This window comes from Hibiscus syriacus, unplaced genomic scaffold (assembly GCF_006381635.1).
Source record: "Hibiscus syriacus cultivar Baekdansim isolate YM2019G1 unplaced genomic scaffold, ASM638163v2 tig00017792_pilon, whole genome shotgun sequence".
Classification (NCBI taxonomy): domain Eukaryota; kingdom Viridiplantae; phylum Streptophyta; class Magnoliopsida; order Malvales; family Malvaceae; genus Hibiscus; species Hibiscus syriacus.
In genome coordinates this window covers 550,195-570,419 of record NW_024062416.1, presented here as the reverse complement: position 1 = coordinate 570,419, position 20,225 = coordinate 550,195, and the positions used below count along the sequence as shown (strand labels likewise).

At 36.4% G+C, this 20,225-nt stretch overlaps 1 pseudogene; it reads right to left on the bottom strand.

Annotated features, from left to right (window-relative positions):
- Nucleotides 1-7,040: 7,040 nt before the first annotated feature.
- On the bottom strand, nt 7,041-9,372 carry LOC120208895 (annotated as a pseudogene).
- Nucleotides 9,373-20,225: the final 10,853 nt, after the last annotated feature.

The window sequence follows — 20,225 nt, the reverse complement described above, 5'->3', positions numbered from 1 at the left end:
CAAATTTCGGTCATATCGAATATCCTCTGTCATAGAGTTGAAATCCGATATGGAAACTGGTTTGTCAATACGAAATGACCCCCTCGTCGTGAGGTTGAGTCAAAACTAGAAAATTCTGAGCCTGAATCCTTCGTCGTGAACTTGAAATCGAACTCAGAATACTGGAAGTAGCTCATGGATTGTCTTCTAGCCAAAGATACTTCGTTGTGAAGCTGAAACTCGACTTAAAGACTTTGATGTTGTGGTGTTACAGATGACTCCTTCGTCGTGAAGTTGGGTCCATCTGTTAGGGTATGAAACCCTTCGTTGTGAAGTTGTCTATGGCCCCTTCGTCGTGAAGTTGAGCCTGGGAACTGGATATCCTTCGTTGTGAAGTTGAAATCCAATGTAGGTTGCTTTGTTTCGAGGCCAATATCCTTCGCCGTGAAGTTGAAATTGACTCTAAAACTGGAAAGTTTGTTGATAGTCACTCCTTATTTGAGTTGAATATCCTTCGTGTGAAGTTGAAATCTAATCTAGAGATAGATGCTACTTGTGTACACGATTCCCTTCGTCGTGAAGTTGAAACCGCGGGCTCTGAAACTGAGAAGTTGTTTGTTGACAATCAGTCGTCCCTTCGTTGTGAAGTTGAACTTGTGTTGTCTTGGGTCCAATATCCTTCGCTGTGAAGTTGAAATTGGCCCTGAAATTGGGAAGTTGTTTGTTGACAACCAGCCGTCCCTTCGTTGTGAAATTGAACTTGTGTTGTCTCGAGTCCAATATCCTTCGCTGTGAAGTTGAAATTGGCTCTGAAATTGGGAAATTGTTTGTTGACAACCAGCCGTCCCTTCGTTGTAAAGTTGAACTTGTGTTGTCTCTAGTCCAATATCCTTTGTTGTGAAGTTGAAATCGACTCTGCATGAAATTTTGTTGACGATCAGCCGTCCCTTCGTTGTGAAGTTGAACTTGTGTTGTCTTGAGTCCAATATCCTTCGCTGTGAAGTTGAAATTGGCTCTGAAATTGGGAAATTGTTTGTTGACAACCAGCCGTCCCTTCGTTGTGAAGTTGAACTTGTGTTGTCTCGAGTGGCACGATATCCTCCGTCGTGAAGTTGAAATCGTGGATGTGTGGGTACGATATCCTCCGTCGTGGAGTTGAAATCGTGGATGGCCCCTTCGTCGTGAGGTTGAGCCTTGACTTGAATATCCTTCGTCGTGAAGTTGAAACCCAAGTATTGTATGTTGCGGGTGGACACAATTCCCTTCGCCGTGAAGTTGAAACCGTGGAGACCCCTTTATTATGAAGTTTGGCTTCGAGCTAGATATCCTTCGTCGTGAAGTTGAAATCTACTCTCGAGCCAAATTGTGTCGTTTCGAGAGAAACTGTCTCAAGAGAGACAAAACTTAGTTCCAAAAGAAACGGTCTTAAGGGAGACAAAACTGGGTTCCAAAAGAAACTGTCTCAAGGGAGACGAAATTTGTTTCAAGGAAAGATTTTTGTTTCAAGGTAAATTGTTTTCAAAGTTTATGTTTCAAGAGAAACTGTCTCAAGGGAGACAAAATTTGTTTCAATGGAAACTATCTCAAGCGAGATAAAATCTTCTAGTGAAAACGGTCTCAAGCGAGACAAATCTTGTTTTAAGAAAAACAATCTTGAGTGAAATAAATCTTCTTTCTAGTGAAAACGGTCTCAAGCGAGACAAAGTCTGTTTTAAAAAAAACAATATCAAGTGAGATAAATTAAATGAGACTGTCTCAAGCGAGACAAAATTTATATGGGAAATGTTGAATCTGAAGATGAATGTCGATCTTTCAATCTTTCGAGTTGGTTGAAGTGTAGCTTCTTGCTGCCGAGTTAAGCAACCATCATTAATCTTTAAATGTGCTTTTGAATCGAGTATCCTTCATCTTGAAGTCGAAACTTGACTCTAAAAGCTGCAAAAATTATGTATGTAGAGAAAAATGATAAATATGATGCTCTAAAATGTATGCATAAGATGCATGTAACATGAATTGGTTATATTTTATCTCCTGAAAAAGGTCTGATAATTCGTATTAGGATGTTGAATCCCCAAATGATGCCCCAAATGTTCCTCATTTCTTGCTTCAGCATTGCTTCTAAGCATGAGTTTTGTGTCTAAGAGTCACATGTCATTTACCAAGATCCACTCTAGAGAGACTGTCTTGTTTGAAAATGTTTCTTTTTCTTTTATTTTCAAAGTTCTGAAAATATCAAAAAAAGAGTTTCAAAAAATGTTTAATCAAAAGTTTTGAAAATATTGCCCCTTTCACGGTTTTACAATTGAGACGAATCATAAAACTAGAGTTCATTGGATATCAAAGAATTAATTACAATGTTAATCCTTCAATAAATTATAGCTATTTGACAAGTGCCAAGATTAAAGCTATCTTTGGGAGATAGTTAAGTAAGGAAAGGATAAAAAAAGGTCTCAGGTTATTGTGTTTTGTCAAAGGTTTGTCATTTGATGCTCAAAGGTTTGGCATTTGATGCTCAAAGGTTTGATGGGGTAGCTTGCATGCTCCTCTACTGGAAGTGTTCTCTGACTCCCAACCTTCGTAGTCACACTCGGATTGTGCGATGTCATACCAAGGAACTTGTACGATCGTCTCAGCTGCACAATTTTTATATTCGAGCCGCCTTTTCAGGTTTTCAACTCGAACCCTGATTTTGGTTTCAAAACGTTATTCAGGATTTACGTCTTGAACCCCCCCCCTTTGTTATTTTTCTCTACCATGCATTAATTACATTGTTTTTTGCAAACAAAGATTAATCCTGATGGGCGGGATGAAATCTGAAGATAGTCTCTTCTGTTTAGAAATCCATGTATGATTAGAAGGGACTTTTTAAGGCACGTAATGTAGGCCATGGCTCATGGTTATGAAACAAAAGGATAAATAGGCCCAAACAAGTGTTACAGGGTTTTGAACCAAGGATCAATTCATTCTGATGCCTTCAATCTTGTCTTGCTCAAAATGTCTCTCTCTCTTGATGCTCTATGATCTTCGAGTGAAGTGATTCAGTGATTCGGGAATGTTTGTGCTTGATCAATCTCATAGTTTGAAGCTTGATGTACCATTTGTCTTTAGGGAATCTTCGCATGTGTTTTTTGTCCCTTTTTCTTTTTGATTCTTGTTCTTTTTGTTCTTGTTTCTCTTTTTCTTTGTTTTTTGCTTTTTTGCTCCTTTTCTTTTTTGTTCTTGATTGGATCTTCGCACTTGCCATTTGGTCCACCTTTTGGTATCTTATTTGAATTGATGTCTTCACTCATGTGAGCAGATTTTCTCCACCTTGCCCCCCAGTGTGGATGGTGATCCTTGGTTAGGGTTGAATCAGAAGAAAAATACTATAGGCTCAAAAGGGGACACAAGGGATATATTTTTTCTCCTGTTGTGAAGGGATAAAGAAAGAAAGTCATTCATCATTTCATACATGTAAGTCTTCATAGAAGAGGTATCCCCAGTGGGATAGATTTTCAGGATTTATTTTATTCACATGAAAACAATGTAATTAATGCATGATAGAATTATTTCGAGTGAATTCTTCTTTCTGCTTCTTGCTCCCAACATGTCTCAATGTTCAGGCTTCTTGCGAGATGCCCCAAGTTGTGTCTTAGAAGAATGTTCACGTTCAAATGAACAATTCAATGCCTTGGGTTTTAATGGCATAAAAATGTTTTGAGTCTAAAAAGATAATGGTGTGACTTTATTTAACTTAAAGAAAGGTATGGGTGTATCAAAAAGATAAAGGCAATGTTCAAAAATTTCAAAGGGAGGTAATGTCAAAATTTGGTCTTTTTGGTAATGACCATGAGTTATTTTGGGTAAAGAATCAAGGTATTTTATTTCTGGGTTTGAGACAAGAAAAGAAAAGTCTAATTTTGCCATATGTCAAAAATCTATAATTCTTGAAGAATTAAAAGAATCCTTAATTCATTTAATATTCGAAGAACTAAAGATTAAAATTTTTTCAATTATTTCACCTTAGAAAGTAGCATAAATTCAATCGTTTAAAAGATTAAGCAAAAGATCAAAGACGTGTTCAAACAAAACAATTCTCTAGGTGCAAATGGTATATGCAATGCCCCCTTCTTCGACTGTCCATGCCCCTGAATCCATCAGGAATTGGATCTTGCGCTTCAGCGCCTTATAGTTCTCAGAGGAATGATTGGAGCATCCTATGTGGCAACTACAAACAGCTTCAACATCGTAGCCCTTAGGATATATAGACTCTTTTCTCAGATAATCCTAGTAGGCTTAGTCATACAACCAACTGATCGGGCTCTCATTGTACTGATTTCAGTTTTTTTTCTTTTGATGTTACAATCTTGTTTCCATGTGGTGTCATGTGGTTAAAACCACTTCATCGAATCCTCCATGAAAAAAGTTCATGTTTATGAAAATGCTTAAAAATGAAATGTAGATGCAAAATGCAAAAATGCATGAAATATTCGAGGCATTGATCCAAAAACATGTCTGTTATTATAAATAATCTTTATTGGGACAAAAGTGTTTTATCTTTTAAGAGACAATAAACATATTTAAAGGTACATCCGGACTAAATCCTCTAGACCCCGAAGTAAGTTGACTAGTCTTCTGCCTTCGTCCATCACCGGTCGAATACCCTGTCGATCCGCTCTGACTTCTCTGGCTAAATCGTGCAAGTGACGAGCTATTTTTTGTACTTGTTCCCAAAAGTATCGAATGACTGCATCTTTGGCTTTCATCCTTTACTGAATCAGAAACTCCATTGAAATCCTCCATCAAAAGATTATCCGAAGTTCATTTGTTTGTTTCTTGAATTTGTCGACAATGACTTCCAATTCAGCTATCGTTTTGCCATCTTGTTCTTGTTGTCTTTGAATTGACTCTCGAGGTTAGTAACATTTTTTCTCGTCTTGGCCCTGCCACTTTTGTCAACCCATTTTTGAAAAGTTAACTTTTGATGTACTCGATTGTGGGCACCACGTCTTCTTGATCGAATGTGACACATAGTTGCCTTGCAGATTGTCCTTCTTTTCTTTCTGAGTCTTTTCTGACCATAGTCGGACCCCTGCGTTCTTATCTCTTGTATTACAACCCCTTTGTCCATTAATGCAAATTATTTATGGTTAACGAACACATTTTTTGGTAGATCAACACCTCTTTTGAATGATGCAGATGATGGAAATAAAATAAAAGAGAGGAAAAAATGAAAAGAGTTAGTAAGGTAAAGATAATAATCAAAACAATCATGAAAATAAAAGTCCTACCCCACATGATATCTACCCCACATGCTTATTATTCCTACTCGGACATGATCTCTATCCCGCAAGTTGATTTTGAACAAATCCTAACCGCATATATTTGTCTAGTTCGTATGCTTTGAAAAGAAAGTAAAGCATGAAATAAAATCACAACAGCTTAGGGTTTGGAATGAGGTTTTGGGGTGGGCTCTAATTCTCTGTGATCTCCTGGTTTAGGTTCTAAAAAAGGTACTCGAGTTCTCCTTGCTGGTGCCCCATTGGGCTTGCCAGACCCTTAGTCCTAAACCCATCACAGGCTTGTGTGGACTAAGTTAAACTCGAGAGGAAACATTCCCTTATGCCCGCACGGTGAATAAATTCACACGAAGACATAAGGTATATGAATCCCGAAGGTTACTTGCTAGGCCCACACGGTGAATAAATTCACACGAATGCGTCGCTTTCACCCCCACTTTAAAGGGTTCGGAGCTCGGGTATAGAGCTTGAGATAGAAACTTTTCAAAAAATCTGAAATCATTGGAAAAAATGTCAGTACAACTATTTATTTGGAAAAAAAATCAAAGATAAATAATAAGAATCGAATAAATAAATTAAAATTTAAACTTGTAATTTTCGCTAAGAAAGACAACCGAAAATTAATTCTGGCTTGACTCACTTACCTGTCCCCAGCGGAGTCGCCAAGCTGTCGTAACCGTCTTTCGGTTGGGCCCCGGAATTGGGCTTCGACTTGAAAAATGTGGATTGGAGTCGCCACCGACCACTTTAAAACGAATTTAGGTGGGTCGGACACCGTCTTACCTGATCTGTGTTTTTACCAGAAATGTGTCGGGTTCGGGAGTCGGTTACGGTCAATGAAGGATTAGCACCCTTGAACCGTCCTTTCGGTACCAATTAATTTGTCGGTTGTCTTAATCGCGAAAATTAAAATTTAAATCAAAATTTAAAAACCCGATTCGAATTGCTTACCTTTGATCGATTGGAAGTTCTCCAGAAAAATCCATAACCAAATCTGTGCATCTCAAATTAATTTGCGTGTGTTGAATTCAAATTGGGGGTTGTGGGGACATGTGTGGTTTCATTCACTGCCAGATCAAACTTTGCATCCTCCTCAAACCGCTCGTTACGCAAAGCCACGTTAGGCATCGAGCTAGAAATGCGGGAACTCATCGACGCCTGCGTCTTCTCCCTCGTGGTTCCTGGCTGGTTCAAGCATGGTTGCAGCAGTTTGGTTTCTTTGGGATACATGAAACTGACGAAGGTTGTTGATTCCCGGGCCATGAGCGTTCGCTTCGTTCAACACTTGGTAGATGAACATGTCTAGAGAACCATTCTCGTTAAACGACAGCTGATGATCACTCTGGGACTGGGAGACTTTTTAGTTCTCTCTAGCATTTTTAATTCCAGTTGCCCCCTTTCCTCTTGATACTTGAGTCTATTTATAGTCTAAAGAAACCTATTTTAGCTCAGATTTAGAGTCCTACTTGGACTCAAATTGCTTTGGTTTTAGTGTTTCAATAGGACTCAAATACGTTGGTTTGAATCTCACTAGATCAGGGTTGTTGAGTGTGGGGCCTGCAAAAATAATAAAAAAGAATATATGTTAATAAAAATAATAATATTACATATATAATATATATAACATGTTTTATATTATATATTATAATGGGACGAAATTTGGTGTCTACACAGTGATCTCATGAAGGTAAGGGAAACTTGAAGGAAGCAATCAAGTGCTGATCCAAGGACTGCTGGTTTAAGTAACAGATGAAAAACATACATACTCAACTGTGTACTGTACATCTCTTCACTGTGTTCTTGAAACATACATTCTCAACTGTAGTGTTACCAGTAATCTCCACAGGAACAGGTTCCGTCTCTGAAGTGGTGCAAGCGCTTCCGATCACGTACTATTATTACTCTCTGATATATTTTAGACAGCAGCTTAGTTGCAGTGTGACAATCGTTACAAACTCTCAGATTTTTCACAATCCGAATTGGAGTCCCTGGGGCTGTGCTAATGAGGCCGAAGGCCATTGCCAGTTTCTCACTGTGATAGTTAAGTGCAATTTCTTTCTCTTCCTCGTCTATATTTTTAAGGACTGCAGATGTGTCTGCTCTGTACCCTTCCTCCTTTAGCTTGTTTCCCATATCAGATACCATAACATTTATCTTTTTGATTTCAGGGTGTGTCCTATCTCCCATTATGAACTCATGAACATATCCATTTACTTCAATACAGCTGAGCCCTGGTTCTTTCCTCATTCCCTTGCTCTTCATTGCTTTTCTCACCCCTGCAACATCATTCCACCTGTTTTCCATTGCATATATATTTGAAATTGAAACATTATAACCACAGTTTTGAGGTTCCAGGTGAACAAGCTGCCTTGCAGCTATTTCCCCTAATACAGCATTCCGGTGAAGCTTGCATGCAGCAAGAAGAGCACTCCATATAATGGCATTTGCCCTTATAGGCATGTTTTTGATTATCTCATAGGCCTCATCTAGATGTCCTGCTCGACCAAGAAGATCCACCATACAACCATAGTGCTCAATCTTTGGAACCAATGCAAATTCATGAACCATTTTGTCAAACATCAATTTCCCTTCTTCTACCAACCCTGCATGACTACAAGCATGAAGAAGACCAATAAATGTGATATCATTAGGCCTAGAACCCACTCTTTCCATCTTGGATAGTAGCTCCAAAGCCTCCTTACCACATCCATGCATCCCGAATCCTGCCATCATCGCATTCCACATGCCAATGTCTCGATCTTTAACTTCACTGAACAATTTCCAAGCTCCATCAATGTCTCCACACTTGGCATACATTTCCAAAAGTGCGGTTTTTAATATCGTATCCATTTCGACACCTTGCCTTTGTATGACAGTATGAACCCATTTTCCCATATCATGGGCTCCAACCTCTGCACAAAGTGAAAGCATGGTCGTCATTGTCACTTGGTTAGGCGTCACTCCATTGTCCCTCATCTTGACAAAAAGATCAAAAGCCTGATCTGTGCAATGAGCTTTTGCATAAGCTGCAATCATAGCACTCCAGATCGTAACATCTTTGTTCTCAACTAGTCAAAAACTGCTTTAGCGTTCTCTATAACCCCACAATTCCCGTACATATCAACCAAAGCTGTAGCTAGAGCCAAAGACATATAAATGTCACTTCTCACAATATAAACATGTAGCCGTTTCCCCAGTTCAAGAGCCCCCAGAAAACCACACTCTACAACTAAGCTCAGTAAAGTGATCCCATTTGGCTTAATCCTTTCTTCAATCATTCTATCAAAAACTTCATTCCCTCTTCTAATTTATTGCAATGAATATATCCAGTAATCATAGCAGTCCATGAAGCAATGCTTTTCTGATTCAATCCATTGAAAAGCAGTCTTGCAGAAGCTAAATTCCCACTTTTGGCATACATATGAATGAAAGCAGTAGCTAAACGAACACCCATTTTCTCAAGATTCCTTGTAGCATAAGCATGCATCGCTTTTCCCATTTCATTATCCACGAGGTCTGCAAATAAAGTAACCATGCTAATCATGGCAACTTCACTGGGTCTTATTTGTAAAGTTTGAATCTTTCTTATAGTCTTCAATGCTTCCCTGTGCAATTTGCTTCTAACATAGCATCTAATCATTGTACTCCAAGAAACATCATCTCTTTCACGCATATTATCGAACAACAACCTGGCAGAGACCACACTGTCACATTCACTATACATTTGTATCAAAGCATTACTTACAAAAACATCTTCAGTCAATCCACTCTTCACAGAGAAACCATGTATTTCTTTTCCCAATTGGGTCATTGAAACAAAACTGCAAGCTTTGAGGACAGCAGGGACCATGAAGTTATCAACTTCATAGTCCAATCTTCTCAAATAAGCATAGATGTCAAGTGCAGTATGGGGTTGGGTGTTTTTAGTGTAAGATGTGATAAGGAAATTAAATTGTGCTGAAAGACTAAGGTTGGCATCATTGAAGTGGGTTTTGACCATGAGAGCATGGATTTGCCTGGTTTGTTCAAGGGTGGGTTGTAGAAGTGTTGAAGGCAAGACAGAAGGAGAAGAAAGTGGTGGTTTCTGAATTACAGCTACTTTCATCATGTCCATGGAGTTCGTCATCTTCACAAATAAAATATCTTTGTTATGTGGATAACTTTTGGAGTTGGTTTTCATGCTCACCCATTGGCCCAAGAATAGTTGGCCTAACTCAAACACTATAATCCTTAAATCTTTACAAGAGTCTCCAAGCCCAAAATATCAACAAAAGATAAAACATTTTTAATACATATATCGAAGTTATTTTCTATTTAAATGAGGATGAATTCATGAACAATATAGGATTAAAAAAGTTATTTTTCTCTTTTCCATAGCTGGTAGGTAAACACTTAACAATAAAATTGAACCTAAGTTAATGGAGAGATCAAATAAAAAATAGTATAGAGACTCAATGTTGAAAAGTTAAAATATAGGGACTAAAATTTAAAATAATTCAAGTATCAGTGACATATCTAAACGAAAAAGACATAGCTAGTTTAATTATTGAAATTGATATTAAAATTTTTAAAATCATATAGAATGAGTCTAGACTTGTAACTAAGACTTTTTCTTTTACATAGATCATATAGAAATTAATTATTATATGATGATCATATTGTAACTAAGACTTTTTCTTTTACTTAAGTCATATAGAAATTAAGTATTATATGATGATCATATTGTAACTAAGACTTTTTCTTTTACTTAGATCATATAGGAAATTAAGTATTATATGATGATCATAATGTAACTAAGACTTTTTCTTTTACGTAAATCATATAGAAATTAAGTATTATGATGATCATATTGTAACTAAGAATTTTTCTTTTACTTAGATCATATAGAAATTAAGTATTATATGATGATCATACAAATTTGTTATTTTACATCTTAATTATTAATATATTGTTTTTACCTTTTAAGATTCAATCTTTTTTGTGTGTGTGGAAATTAAGGGTATTGATTGAAAGTTCCTTGTACCTGCTGTGGAGATATATATATATATATATATATATATATATATGTAGACACCCGTTTTTGTCCGGGTCTTTTCTATTTTAATTTATTATTATTATTGTCGTTTTTTATTATTTATATTTATTATTATTATTATTACTTATATATTAATACAATTTTTGCAGGCCAATTCTTGAGGCCCAGTACATCAACAGCACCCACAAGCCCAATCGAGACCTAAATGAAGCCCAATCTCGGAGCCCAACAACTGATCCAGCAACCCAACTAAACCCTAAGTAGATTAGGGTTTTAACCCTTAAACCCTAAAATATCAATCTCAGCCGCCGCCAACTCTTCAGCTTCCCAGTCGAGCTTCACTCCCGACAGCTTCTGCCACCCGCCGTCGTTCTTTGTTGCTGCCAGCTCCGACCGCCTCTGACGTCGCCGCTATCATCTACAGTGACCGAAAGTCAGAGCAGTCTATAAATAAGCCCATTAAACAATGAAAAACAAATCAAAAGAAAATCCAAAAACCCCAATAAAGAAATCCAAAGACAGATGATATTTGGTCAATCAAGTGGAGATAGGAATGATATCCTATCTCCTCGGCAACACCATCCAACAGACATGCATCAAGATAAAAACGAAAAGAACAGAGAAAAAGGAAACATTTTCGGGGCAGTGACAGTTTCAGAGAGAGAAAAATATAGAAGAAAATACAGAGAGTGAGGGAAAGAGCTTACCGAATACCACGCTCATCAGAGGGAAGCCAAAGGGTCGTCGTTTCCTCGATTCTTCGAAAGTTATCATCCTAGATCTAGGATTTTCTGTGTGGTTTTTGGAAAAGGGGTTTGTAGATCGGAGTTTATGGGGTTTTGAGGTTTCATTTAGGGTCAATTTCACTTCTCCGGTGACCGAGCGCCGCCGTGCGCCGCCGTTGGACCCGCCGTGGGAGCCTCCGACCACCGTGGCCTTTCTCTCTTCAGTGGAGAGAGTTGAGAGAGTTCTGAACTCTCTCTCTCTTTCTATTCTCTCGTTTAAACAAAGAAGCAAATGAGGGGAGAAGGCTAAACAAAGCCCATTTTGGGCTTATATAGTTCGCCCTAAACGACGCCGTTTAAAGGGGTAAGAGGCTGCGTGTTGTGTAAAAAGGGTCTAACTACATGTTAGGTCCCCTTTACTTTGTAATCGCATATTTCAGTCATATATGAAGTTTTATATTATTTGATTTCGAGCCTTTATATTTCATTACTTATGTTTTAGTCCGGTTATTACTTGTTATGCTATTCTGATTATTTATTTGACTTTGGTAGCAATATTTGTTATTATTTAATTTTGGTCACTAAGTTAGTATGTTGTGTATTCTTTGCTGTTTTTCGAATTTGGCCACCATATTTGTAAATATTTTATTTTAGCCACTAATTCCAGGTTGTTGGGTATTTTTGTTAATATTCCAATTTGGCTATGATATTTGTAAACGTTACATTTTAGTCACTTGTTTACATTTGGTTTAATTACTGTTAGGCTCTTGTATGTTTCTATTTATTTCATTTTAGTCCTTACTGTTATTGTTGGGCTATTTTTATTTTTAATGCTTGTATTATTTAATATTTGTAATCTGGACTTTGTTTTATTTGCAATTACTTTTTAGTCCTTTAACTTTCTGTTTTAGTTTTTTATAGTTCTTTAAGTTTTTGTTTTTTATTTTGGTCCTGTAACTTTTTGTATTTATTATTCAGTCCTTTAAATTTCTGTTAATCATGTTTTAGTCCCTTAATTGCTTATTTTTGGTATTTTATTTTGGGTTTGTAATGTTTATTTATTTTTATTTATGTATGAATGTATTTTACATATTACATGGTTATTTGTATTATGTAAATAATGTGTTTAATCCCACTTATGTAAATATTTATATTTCCAATTACATTTATTCTCATTATATTCTTATGTATGTACGAAATATTTGATTTTATTTTCAAGAACACATATGCATAGAATGAGCGTGGAAAGTACCACTTGGACGAAGTGGTGCGATCCGGTACGACATTTTAACGATATAGGAACTTGAAATAAGTCGAGTATATTTTACTAATTAATTTGTTCAAATGATACAATGCGTGTTATTTTAAGTGACAATTTACTTTATTTTATGTTAATGTAAATTTCAATTTTGTTAATTTATATTCGATTCATTTTTAGTTAATCAATTTATGTAAATGTCATTTTTTCATTTATATTCGATTTGCGTTTTTAATATAAATGAGGAGGGAATATTCTTTAATTGATAAGAAATATTCGAGTTAGTTTTCCCGACGGATGATTGCTAATATCGAGATTTCTTTTCAAGTTAAAGAATTTTCCCTAATAATTATTTGAAGCAAATTAATATTCAATAAATGGATCATAATTTAATTTTATATTCGATTCATACTTTCCACCATCACGACGATATGTAAGCGACACAGTATCAGTTTTGGGCGCTGTGGGGTGCTAATCCTTCCCCACGCGTAACCGACTTCCGAACCCGTTTTAAACGAATCTTTGGTAAACGCAGACCAAATTTTGTCTTAAAAAATGTTTTTTTCTTTAAATTATTTTTAAAAGACGTTTTTAGGTATTCGACCTACTTAACCCAAAGGTCGATGGCAACTCTATTCAATTTATTCCAAATTAATTCCAAATCACCCTAATTTTTCCCAAATTAAAGTCATAATCGTTTTTTAAAATAATATTTTAATTGTTTTACCTAAAAATGGTTATGACAGCTTGGCGACTCTGCTAAGGACTTTTTTTAGAGAGTCAAGCTGTATGTCGCTTACACATTGTCGTTGTGGTCGAAATTATGAGTTCGAGTCTTTGGTTAGCGTATGATCCATTTATTGAAGTTCTTAATTGCTTCATTTTTTAATTGTCATACTAACATGTTAATTTTCTCTTTTAGATCTGTCCAAGTTTTTGTCGAGTTTTTTCTTTTCCGTTTTTGAGTCAAAGGTAAGTACGCTCCTCCTCGCACACATCACGTGCATTCGCATGACATAAGCTCTAGACATGAGCTTCGATCCAAGTTAGTCGGGTGAATGCTTTACTCTCGTAAGAATTTATTCTTCGTATGAGTTTTAGCAAATAACCCATGGGATACATACCTTATACCTTCGTAGGGATTTATTCCTCGTATGGGTATAAGGCAGTGAATCCCCTCGATTTGAACTCGTTCCGTTCCAAACCTGTAATGGGTGAGGATCGAGGGTTTGGCAGCCCAAGGGGGCACCGACATCAAGGACAATTTGGGTACCCTTTTTCCATTAGAGCTGAAACCATGCATATAGTAAACCTTAGAAAGGTCACCATAGGTATAGTCATACCGAACTTCTGTCCGTCAGTAGGTACCCAATTTAGGTGTATACAGAGGAGGAGAGTTCCTGAACCTTTCCTTTTTACTTTAAATTCTGTTGAATAAAAGCATGCGAACTTGATACCATGCGGTTAGGACCAATTTCTTGAAAATAGATCATTGTGGGTAGAAAGCATGTCCGGGTAGGATTGCTATCTATTAAAAGTATGTTCGGGTAGATACCATGACAATGTAGGTGTTATATTCATCTTTGAATAACATTTTCATTTGTATCGATTGTCTTTCATGTACTAACTAATTTCTTTTCTTTTGTTTTTGTACTAATTTATTTCTTCTCTCTTGTTTGTGTCATTTTGTCATAATTCTTTGCATTGTATTGCATCATCATAATGCAAAAATGTTGATCCGCAAAGGGATAGTCAAGAGAGAAAATTTTCACAAAAAGAGGTTAAAGTTTTCAATCAAGCAGTCTCGTATACAGACATGTACTGAGGGTTAAAAGAAGCTCATAACACAAAAATGAGATTTGCTCGAAGATCTCCATAATTCGAGACTGAAATGACGATCCACTGATTCGAGTAGTAATCCAGTAGTGAAATCTTATCTACAATCATGTCATCGCTACTCATCAAAGAGCGATGTAATGGCTTCAGCACCACCGAAGCATTAACAGATTTAGTTTACAGAGCATTGAGGGGCATCAGTTCCAAATACAAAGATCTGAGATGAAGCGGTGAGCTCGAATATCGTGCATCATTCGAGACTGATATGATGATCTATTGAACCGAGGAGTTATCCAGCAGTAGATTCTTATCTACGATCGTTTCATCGCTAGTCATCAAGGAGCGACACATTGACTTTACCACCGTAGGGGCATTAACCGAGTTAGGTTACGGAACGCTTGAGGGACATCATTTACAAGGACGAAGATCCAAGATGAAGCAGTGATCCATTCCAGACTCAACATCTAAGCGAAGTCATGGATTGTCTTGTAATGTGAATACTTTTGTCTCTGGTGAAAAATTCTTCTATGATATTCATTGTTGGGATCAACATTTTTGCATCTGCATTGGCATTATTGCATTCTGCATGGCATTCATTTAAGCATTTTTATAGTACATATTCGCATTTTATTCGTTACAAATCTTTTCCACACATGAAAGTTTGGGAGTAATTTATAGAGTATTCCATGGCAGAAATTAAAAATTGGAGTCAACTTGGTCTTCCTACGGAGATAAGAATCATGAATGAGATTTCAGCACGTGTTAATAGAATCGAGAAACTCCAAGAGCAACTTGTCAAGATTCAGCAAGAAATGAATGAGCAAGCAAATAAGTTTCAGGACGAGTCAAGGGAGCAGATTTCTAAATTGATGCACATGATGTTTGTCTTGATTCATGGAGAGAAGCCACCAGAGGATCCTTCTATAAAGACTTTCAATGAGACTTTGAATGTTACTTGTGCAGCCAATATGGTGACAGCAGATAATCAAGAATATGTTGAGGAATATGGTAATCCAAGTCAATTCCAACAATCGGGTGTGACTCTAAAAAATGTGACTGAGATCAAGCTAGGAAAAGCGAAAATTGAGGGTGAAACTTTTAGCACGAAAGTTGAGTCTGACTCAAAGAAGAGAGGCATATAAGAAGTTCAAATGCCAATAAACAAGGCTAAAAGAACAAGAAGAAAAAGAAGATGACACCTCTCATTCCGATTCCAGGGTCATATTCAGAATTGTTACCATTTCTCTTTGAAAGTGGCCTTCTAACACCTATTCCTCCAAAGCCTAATACTTATTGGCGTCCAGATTGGCAAGGTGTCAAAAATTCCTGCAGTTATCATTCTGGAGATTTTAGTCACTCTACAGAAAGTTGTGGCGTTATGAGATTAAAGGTTCAAAACCTCATTGCGGAAGGGTTGTTATGCTTTGAAAATGGAAAACCTAAACTCCCCAGAAGCTTAAAACTTATTAATGAGAGAATATCTGCAAACCAATGTTTCCCACAAAACGTTGGTCAAAAGTTGAACCTTCAAAATGAAGATTTCAATGATCCTTCACTAAGTCTTCAGGATGATCATAATAGTGGTCAAGAGAAAATGAAGTCAAAAGAGTCTCAATTCAATTTTCCTTCATCTTCATACAGCAAAATATATTCTAAGTTGCTCGAGGCCCAACTGATTACTCCACGTCTGGCTAAGCCGCTGTTACCACCTTATCCGAGTTGGTATAATGAGAAAGTTTTTTGTGAATATCATGCCAGAGCCCGAGGACACTCCATCAAGAATTGTGGTCACTTCAAACGATAAGTCCAAGATTTTTTTGGCTCATGGAGTTGTAGAGGTGGATGTTAACAATCAGTCGGTTTTAGTCAAACAATTGGGAGTTAGACCCCAGAATGGAGTTGATAGGGTCAAAACAAATGAAGTGCATATAGAAAAAGAAATGAAGAAAGGAAAGAGAAAAAATCCAGGAGAGTAAGGTATGTGGGGCAAATGTAAAGGATTCAACTCTCGAGACTTCTTTGATGCTGAAAAATGAGAAGGAAACGGGGAATGATGGGAAAGAAATCAAAAGAGAAATAATCCGAGATTGGCCACAAAAGATGTCTTGTAAAAACACGACCCTCAAAGTTTTTCAAGTGCCCATTTCTGAATTGTTATCCCCTTTAATAAAGAGTCAATTTCTCACCCCAAGGCCTTTGAGAATAAAGACTAACCCTTCTGCTTATGGATATGACCCGAATAGTGCTTGCGATTTTCATCTGGGTCATTGGGTCATCCTACTGACAAGTGCATACCATTGATAGAGGAAATAGAAAAGCTTGTTGATAAGGGAGTCCTGACACGAGAAATGATCGAGAAATGGGGGATCAAATGAGGGTAAAGACCCTAATCTCATTGGAAACCCAACATTCTAGGAACAATGGGGGCATTCTGATCAGGAGCAGGCTGAGGCATCCATCAAGAGTTTTGTTGCATTCTCATTCATATTATCTTGTTTGAACTTGTTTTTCTTTTGTACTCCTTATGCTTAAATGTTTGTAAATCGCTTGACTTTTGAACATCTTCAATAAAATGCTTCATTCTTAGGAAATGAACAATGAGTAAGTTTCAATCTTGAATTCTTTAAATATCATTTTAATTAAAAATTCTTAAATAATTGAGGTTGTAAATCTTTGACAAATGACAAGATTGAACCCTAGCAAAACAAGAACCTATTGATCCTAATCCAGATGATGCACCAAAATACATATCATTCTCTTACAGGGACCTAAATAGTTTTCTCTTCACATGAAGAAACAATCAAAGAGTTTGACATTCAAGTATGTGTCATGAGCGGACAAAATGGGGCAACTAGCACATGAAATTGCAAAGCTAATTGGTTCTGATTCTGTTAATGACGTTCAATGATGATCATGATCTTCTCAGATGGAATGGTCAAGTAAATGAATCTTGTTCAGGTCAGTTGCTTGGGAATTGAACTCTAACGATGAGATTTTCTGACCTTCAACAAACACCGGGACTATAACAGGTTTTCCTCAGTGAGCTTAAGAAATGGAATCCGTTTACCCAGAATAAATAAATATATGTACAATAAAGCTGAGCTATTCCGCTAAAGCAATTGGTTATAGAGGAAACTCGAAAGCCCTGGCTTTATGAATAGATTATATTCAAACCATGACATTGATCGGGTACTTGGTGTTTGCTCCACTGTGGTTGTCAAGTCGAAGACTTTGTGACGACATGAATCCTTCAGCTAGCCTGATAAAGGCAATTATAAAATATATGTACAATAAAGATGAATTCAGCTAGCTAAACAATGGCAAATTAAATCAAATTTACTAAAATAAGGAGTTTCGGTGAATATGGACTAAGGGGGTTGAGGAACACCTGTTATAGTCGACTTCACACGAGCACTCAGAAATCTCATTTTTAGACCGATATTTCTGCACTAATTTGACTAGGTAAATCTACGAAGCTTGAACAAATGGAAGATTTCAGAGAACTGAAATAGAAGTGTTCTAAAGAGTCTAGCAATTGACTATGCTAGTTGTGTCATTTTGTTCGCCCCCGATTAAAGTGCCAAACCACGAAAAAGGACATGCCACGATCTTCACGATGACCAAATAGAGGAAACAAACCCTAGAATTTAGGTTACTAACCTCTAAAACAACATTTCAATCTTGATATTTGTCAAAGATTTGAAGCTATCAAAGATTAAAAGAGCAGTTGATTTTTTATATTCAATGAATTCATATTTTTGTGATTTGCTCCAATTGTGAGGCCGAAGAAGGGGCATTATTTGATAATGAAAAACAACATATTCTTTCTTCGTCAAGTTGTTTTCAAAAGAAGAAAAACATTTTCAAACAAGATAATCTCTTTGGAGGCATATCTTGGAATTCAACAAATATCTCTCCGAAGCTCAAGATCGAAGCTGGGGCAAGAGAAAGCCAAGTTTTTGGGGCAAAATTTTTTGGGGAAAATTTGATGGGGCAAAGAAAACAAATTGTCTCAGGTCAAGGTTTGCAAGAGTACACACTGGTGGAAATGAAGACAAACTAAATCAATGATATAGTGAAGACTTCTTTCGCAACTATTTTCCTTCCAAATCGAGAAAACATACATCAATACAAATATACATCAACACATACATACAAATATACATACATGCATCAACACATACATACATGTTACATGAGTTTGCATCAAACATTTATCATCATGTGCATTAAAGACATTTTTCTCCACACTTGAGGACAAATTCAATAAAAAGATCAAATAAATTTATTTTTGACATTCATCATAACATCCAAGATAGTCAGTCAAAATTTCATCTCCCAGGAAATCAAAGCTCGGAAATGACCAGATGTCTCTAACTTGAAGGAACAATGATTTGACTTCCTGAAGTCAACAATCAAGACATTTCATCAACATGCAGGAACAAGCGGACTTTCTATCGCCTTTGAGAGTGTTTTTCTTGAAACAAAATTTTGTCTCGCTTGAGACAGTTTTATAAAAAACAAATTTTGTCTCACTTAAGACAATTTCTCTTAAAACAAATTTCGTCTCGCTTGAGACATTTTTCCTTTGAGATACCAATTTTGAATTTGCTTCACATGAAACAAAATTAATCTAACTTGAGATTGTTGTTTATTTCAAAACAAATTTCGTCTCACTTGAGACATTTTCCCTCAGATTACAAATTTCAAAGTTGTTGTACTTGAAACAAAATTAATATCACTTGAGATTTTCAAAGCTGATTCGTCTCGCGTGAGACAGTTTCCCCTTTAAACACAAATCCTGAAATTGTTTCATTTGAAACAAAACAAACACCTTTGAGATTATTTACATATAAACAAAATCGACAATCTTTGAATCTTTTTCTCTTAAAACGATTTTTGTCTCTCTTGAGACAATTTCTCTTGAAACAAATCTTTGAGTCTGTTCCTTTTGAATAAAAATCTTTGAGTTATTTATTTTGAGAAAAAAATCTTTAAGTCTGTTTCTTTTGAAAGAAAGTTTTGTCTCTCTTAAGACAATTTCGTGAAAAAAATCCTTGAGTTGTTTCTTTTGAAACAAAAACCTTTGGGTCTGTTTCTTTGGAAACAAAATTTTGTCTCTCTTGATACAATTTCTTTTGAAAAAAATCTTTGAGTTTGTTTCTCTTAAAACATATTTTGTCTATCTTGAGACAGTTTCTCTTGAAACAAATCTTTGAGTCTGTTCATTTTGAAAAAAATCTTTGAGTTTGTTTCTACTAACAAAATCATCTTTGTGTATATTTCTTTAAAAACAAATTTTGTCTATTTTGAGACATTTTCTAATAAAAAAACCAACCTTTGAGATTGTTTCCTTTGAAACAAATTTCGTCTCACTTAAGACGTAACCCATCTTTGAGTCCGTTTCTGTGGAAAAAAATTTTGTCTCTCTTGAGACAGTTTCTTTTGAGAAAAATCTTTGAGTCTGTTTCTTTGGGAAAAAATTTACCATCTTTGAGTCTGTTTCCCTTTAAACAAAACAAACATCTTTAAGATTGTTTCCCTTGAAACGAATTTTGTCTCAATTGAGACAGTTTCCCATGAAACACCGATCTTTGAGAACATTTCCCTTAAAAAAAAATGTCTCGCTTGAGACAGTTTCCTTTAAACGTCATCTTTGAGTCGTTTCCCATGAAATGAATTTTGTCTCTTTCGAGACAGTTGCTTTTGAAATACATCATCTTTGAGTTTGTTCTTCTTGAAACAAATATTTGGGTTTGTTTCTTTTGAAACAAATCTTTGAGTCGGTTTCCCTTTAAACCATTATCCCTAAAGATGGCCAGACGTCCTCATCACGTATGAGTTATGTCATCCCTTGACCTGATTTCCTCATCACGTAGGAACCGTGTTATTACCTATAGATGACCTGTCGTCCTCATCACGTAGGAACCGTGTCATCACCTGACCAGAACTCTTCATCACGTAGGAGCCGTGTCAACCATAGATAACCAGCCGTCCTCATCACGTAGGAACCATGTTATCACCTTTAGATGACCAGAATTCTTCATCACGTATGAGCCGTGTCATCACCGACCTGATCTCCTCATCACGTAGGAGCCGTGTCAACCATAGAT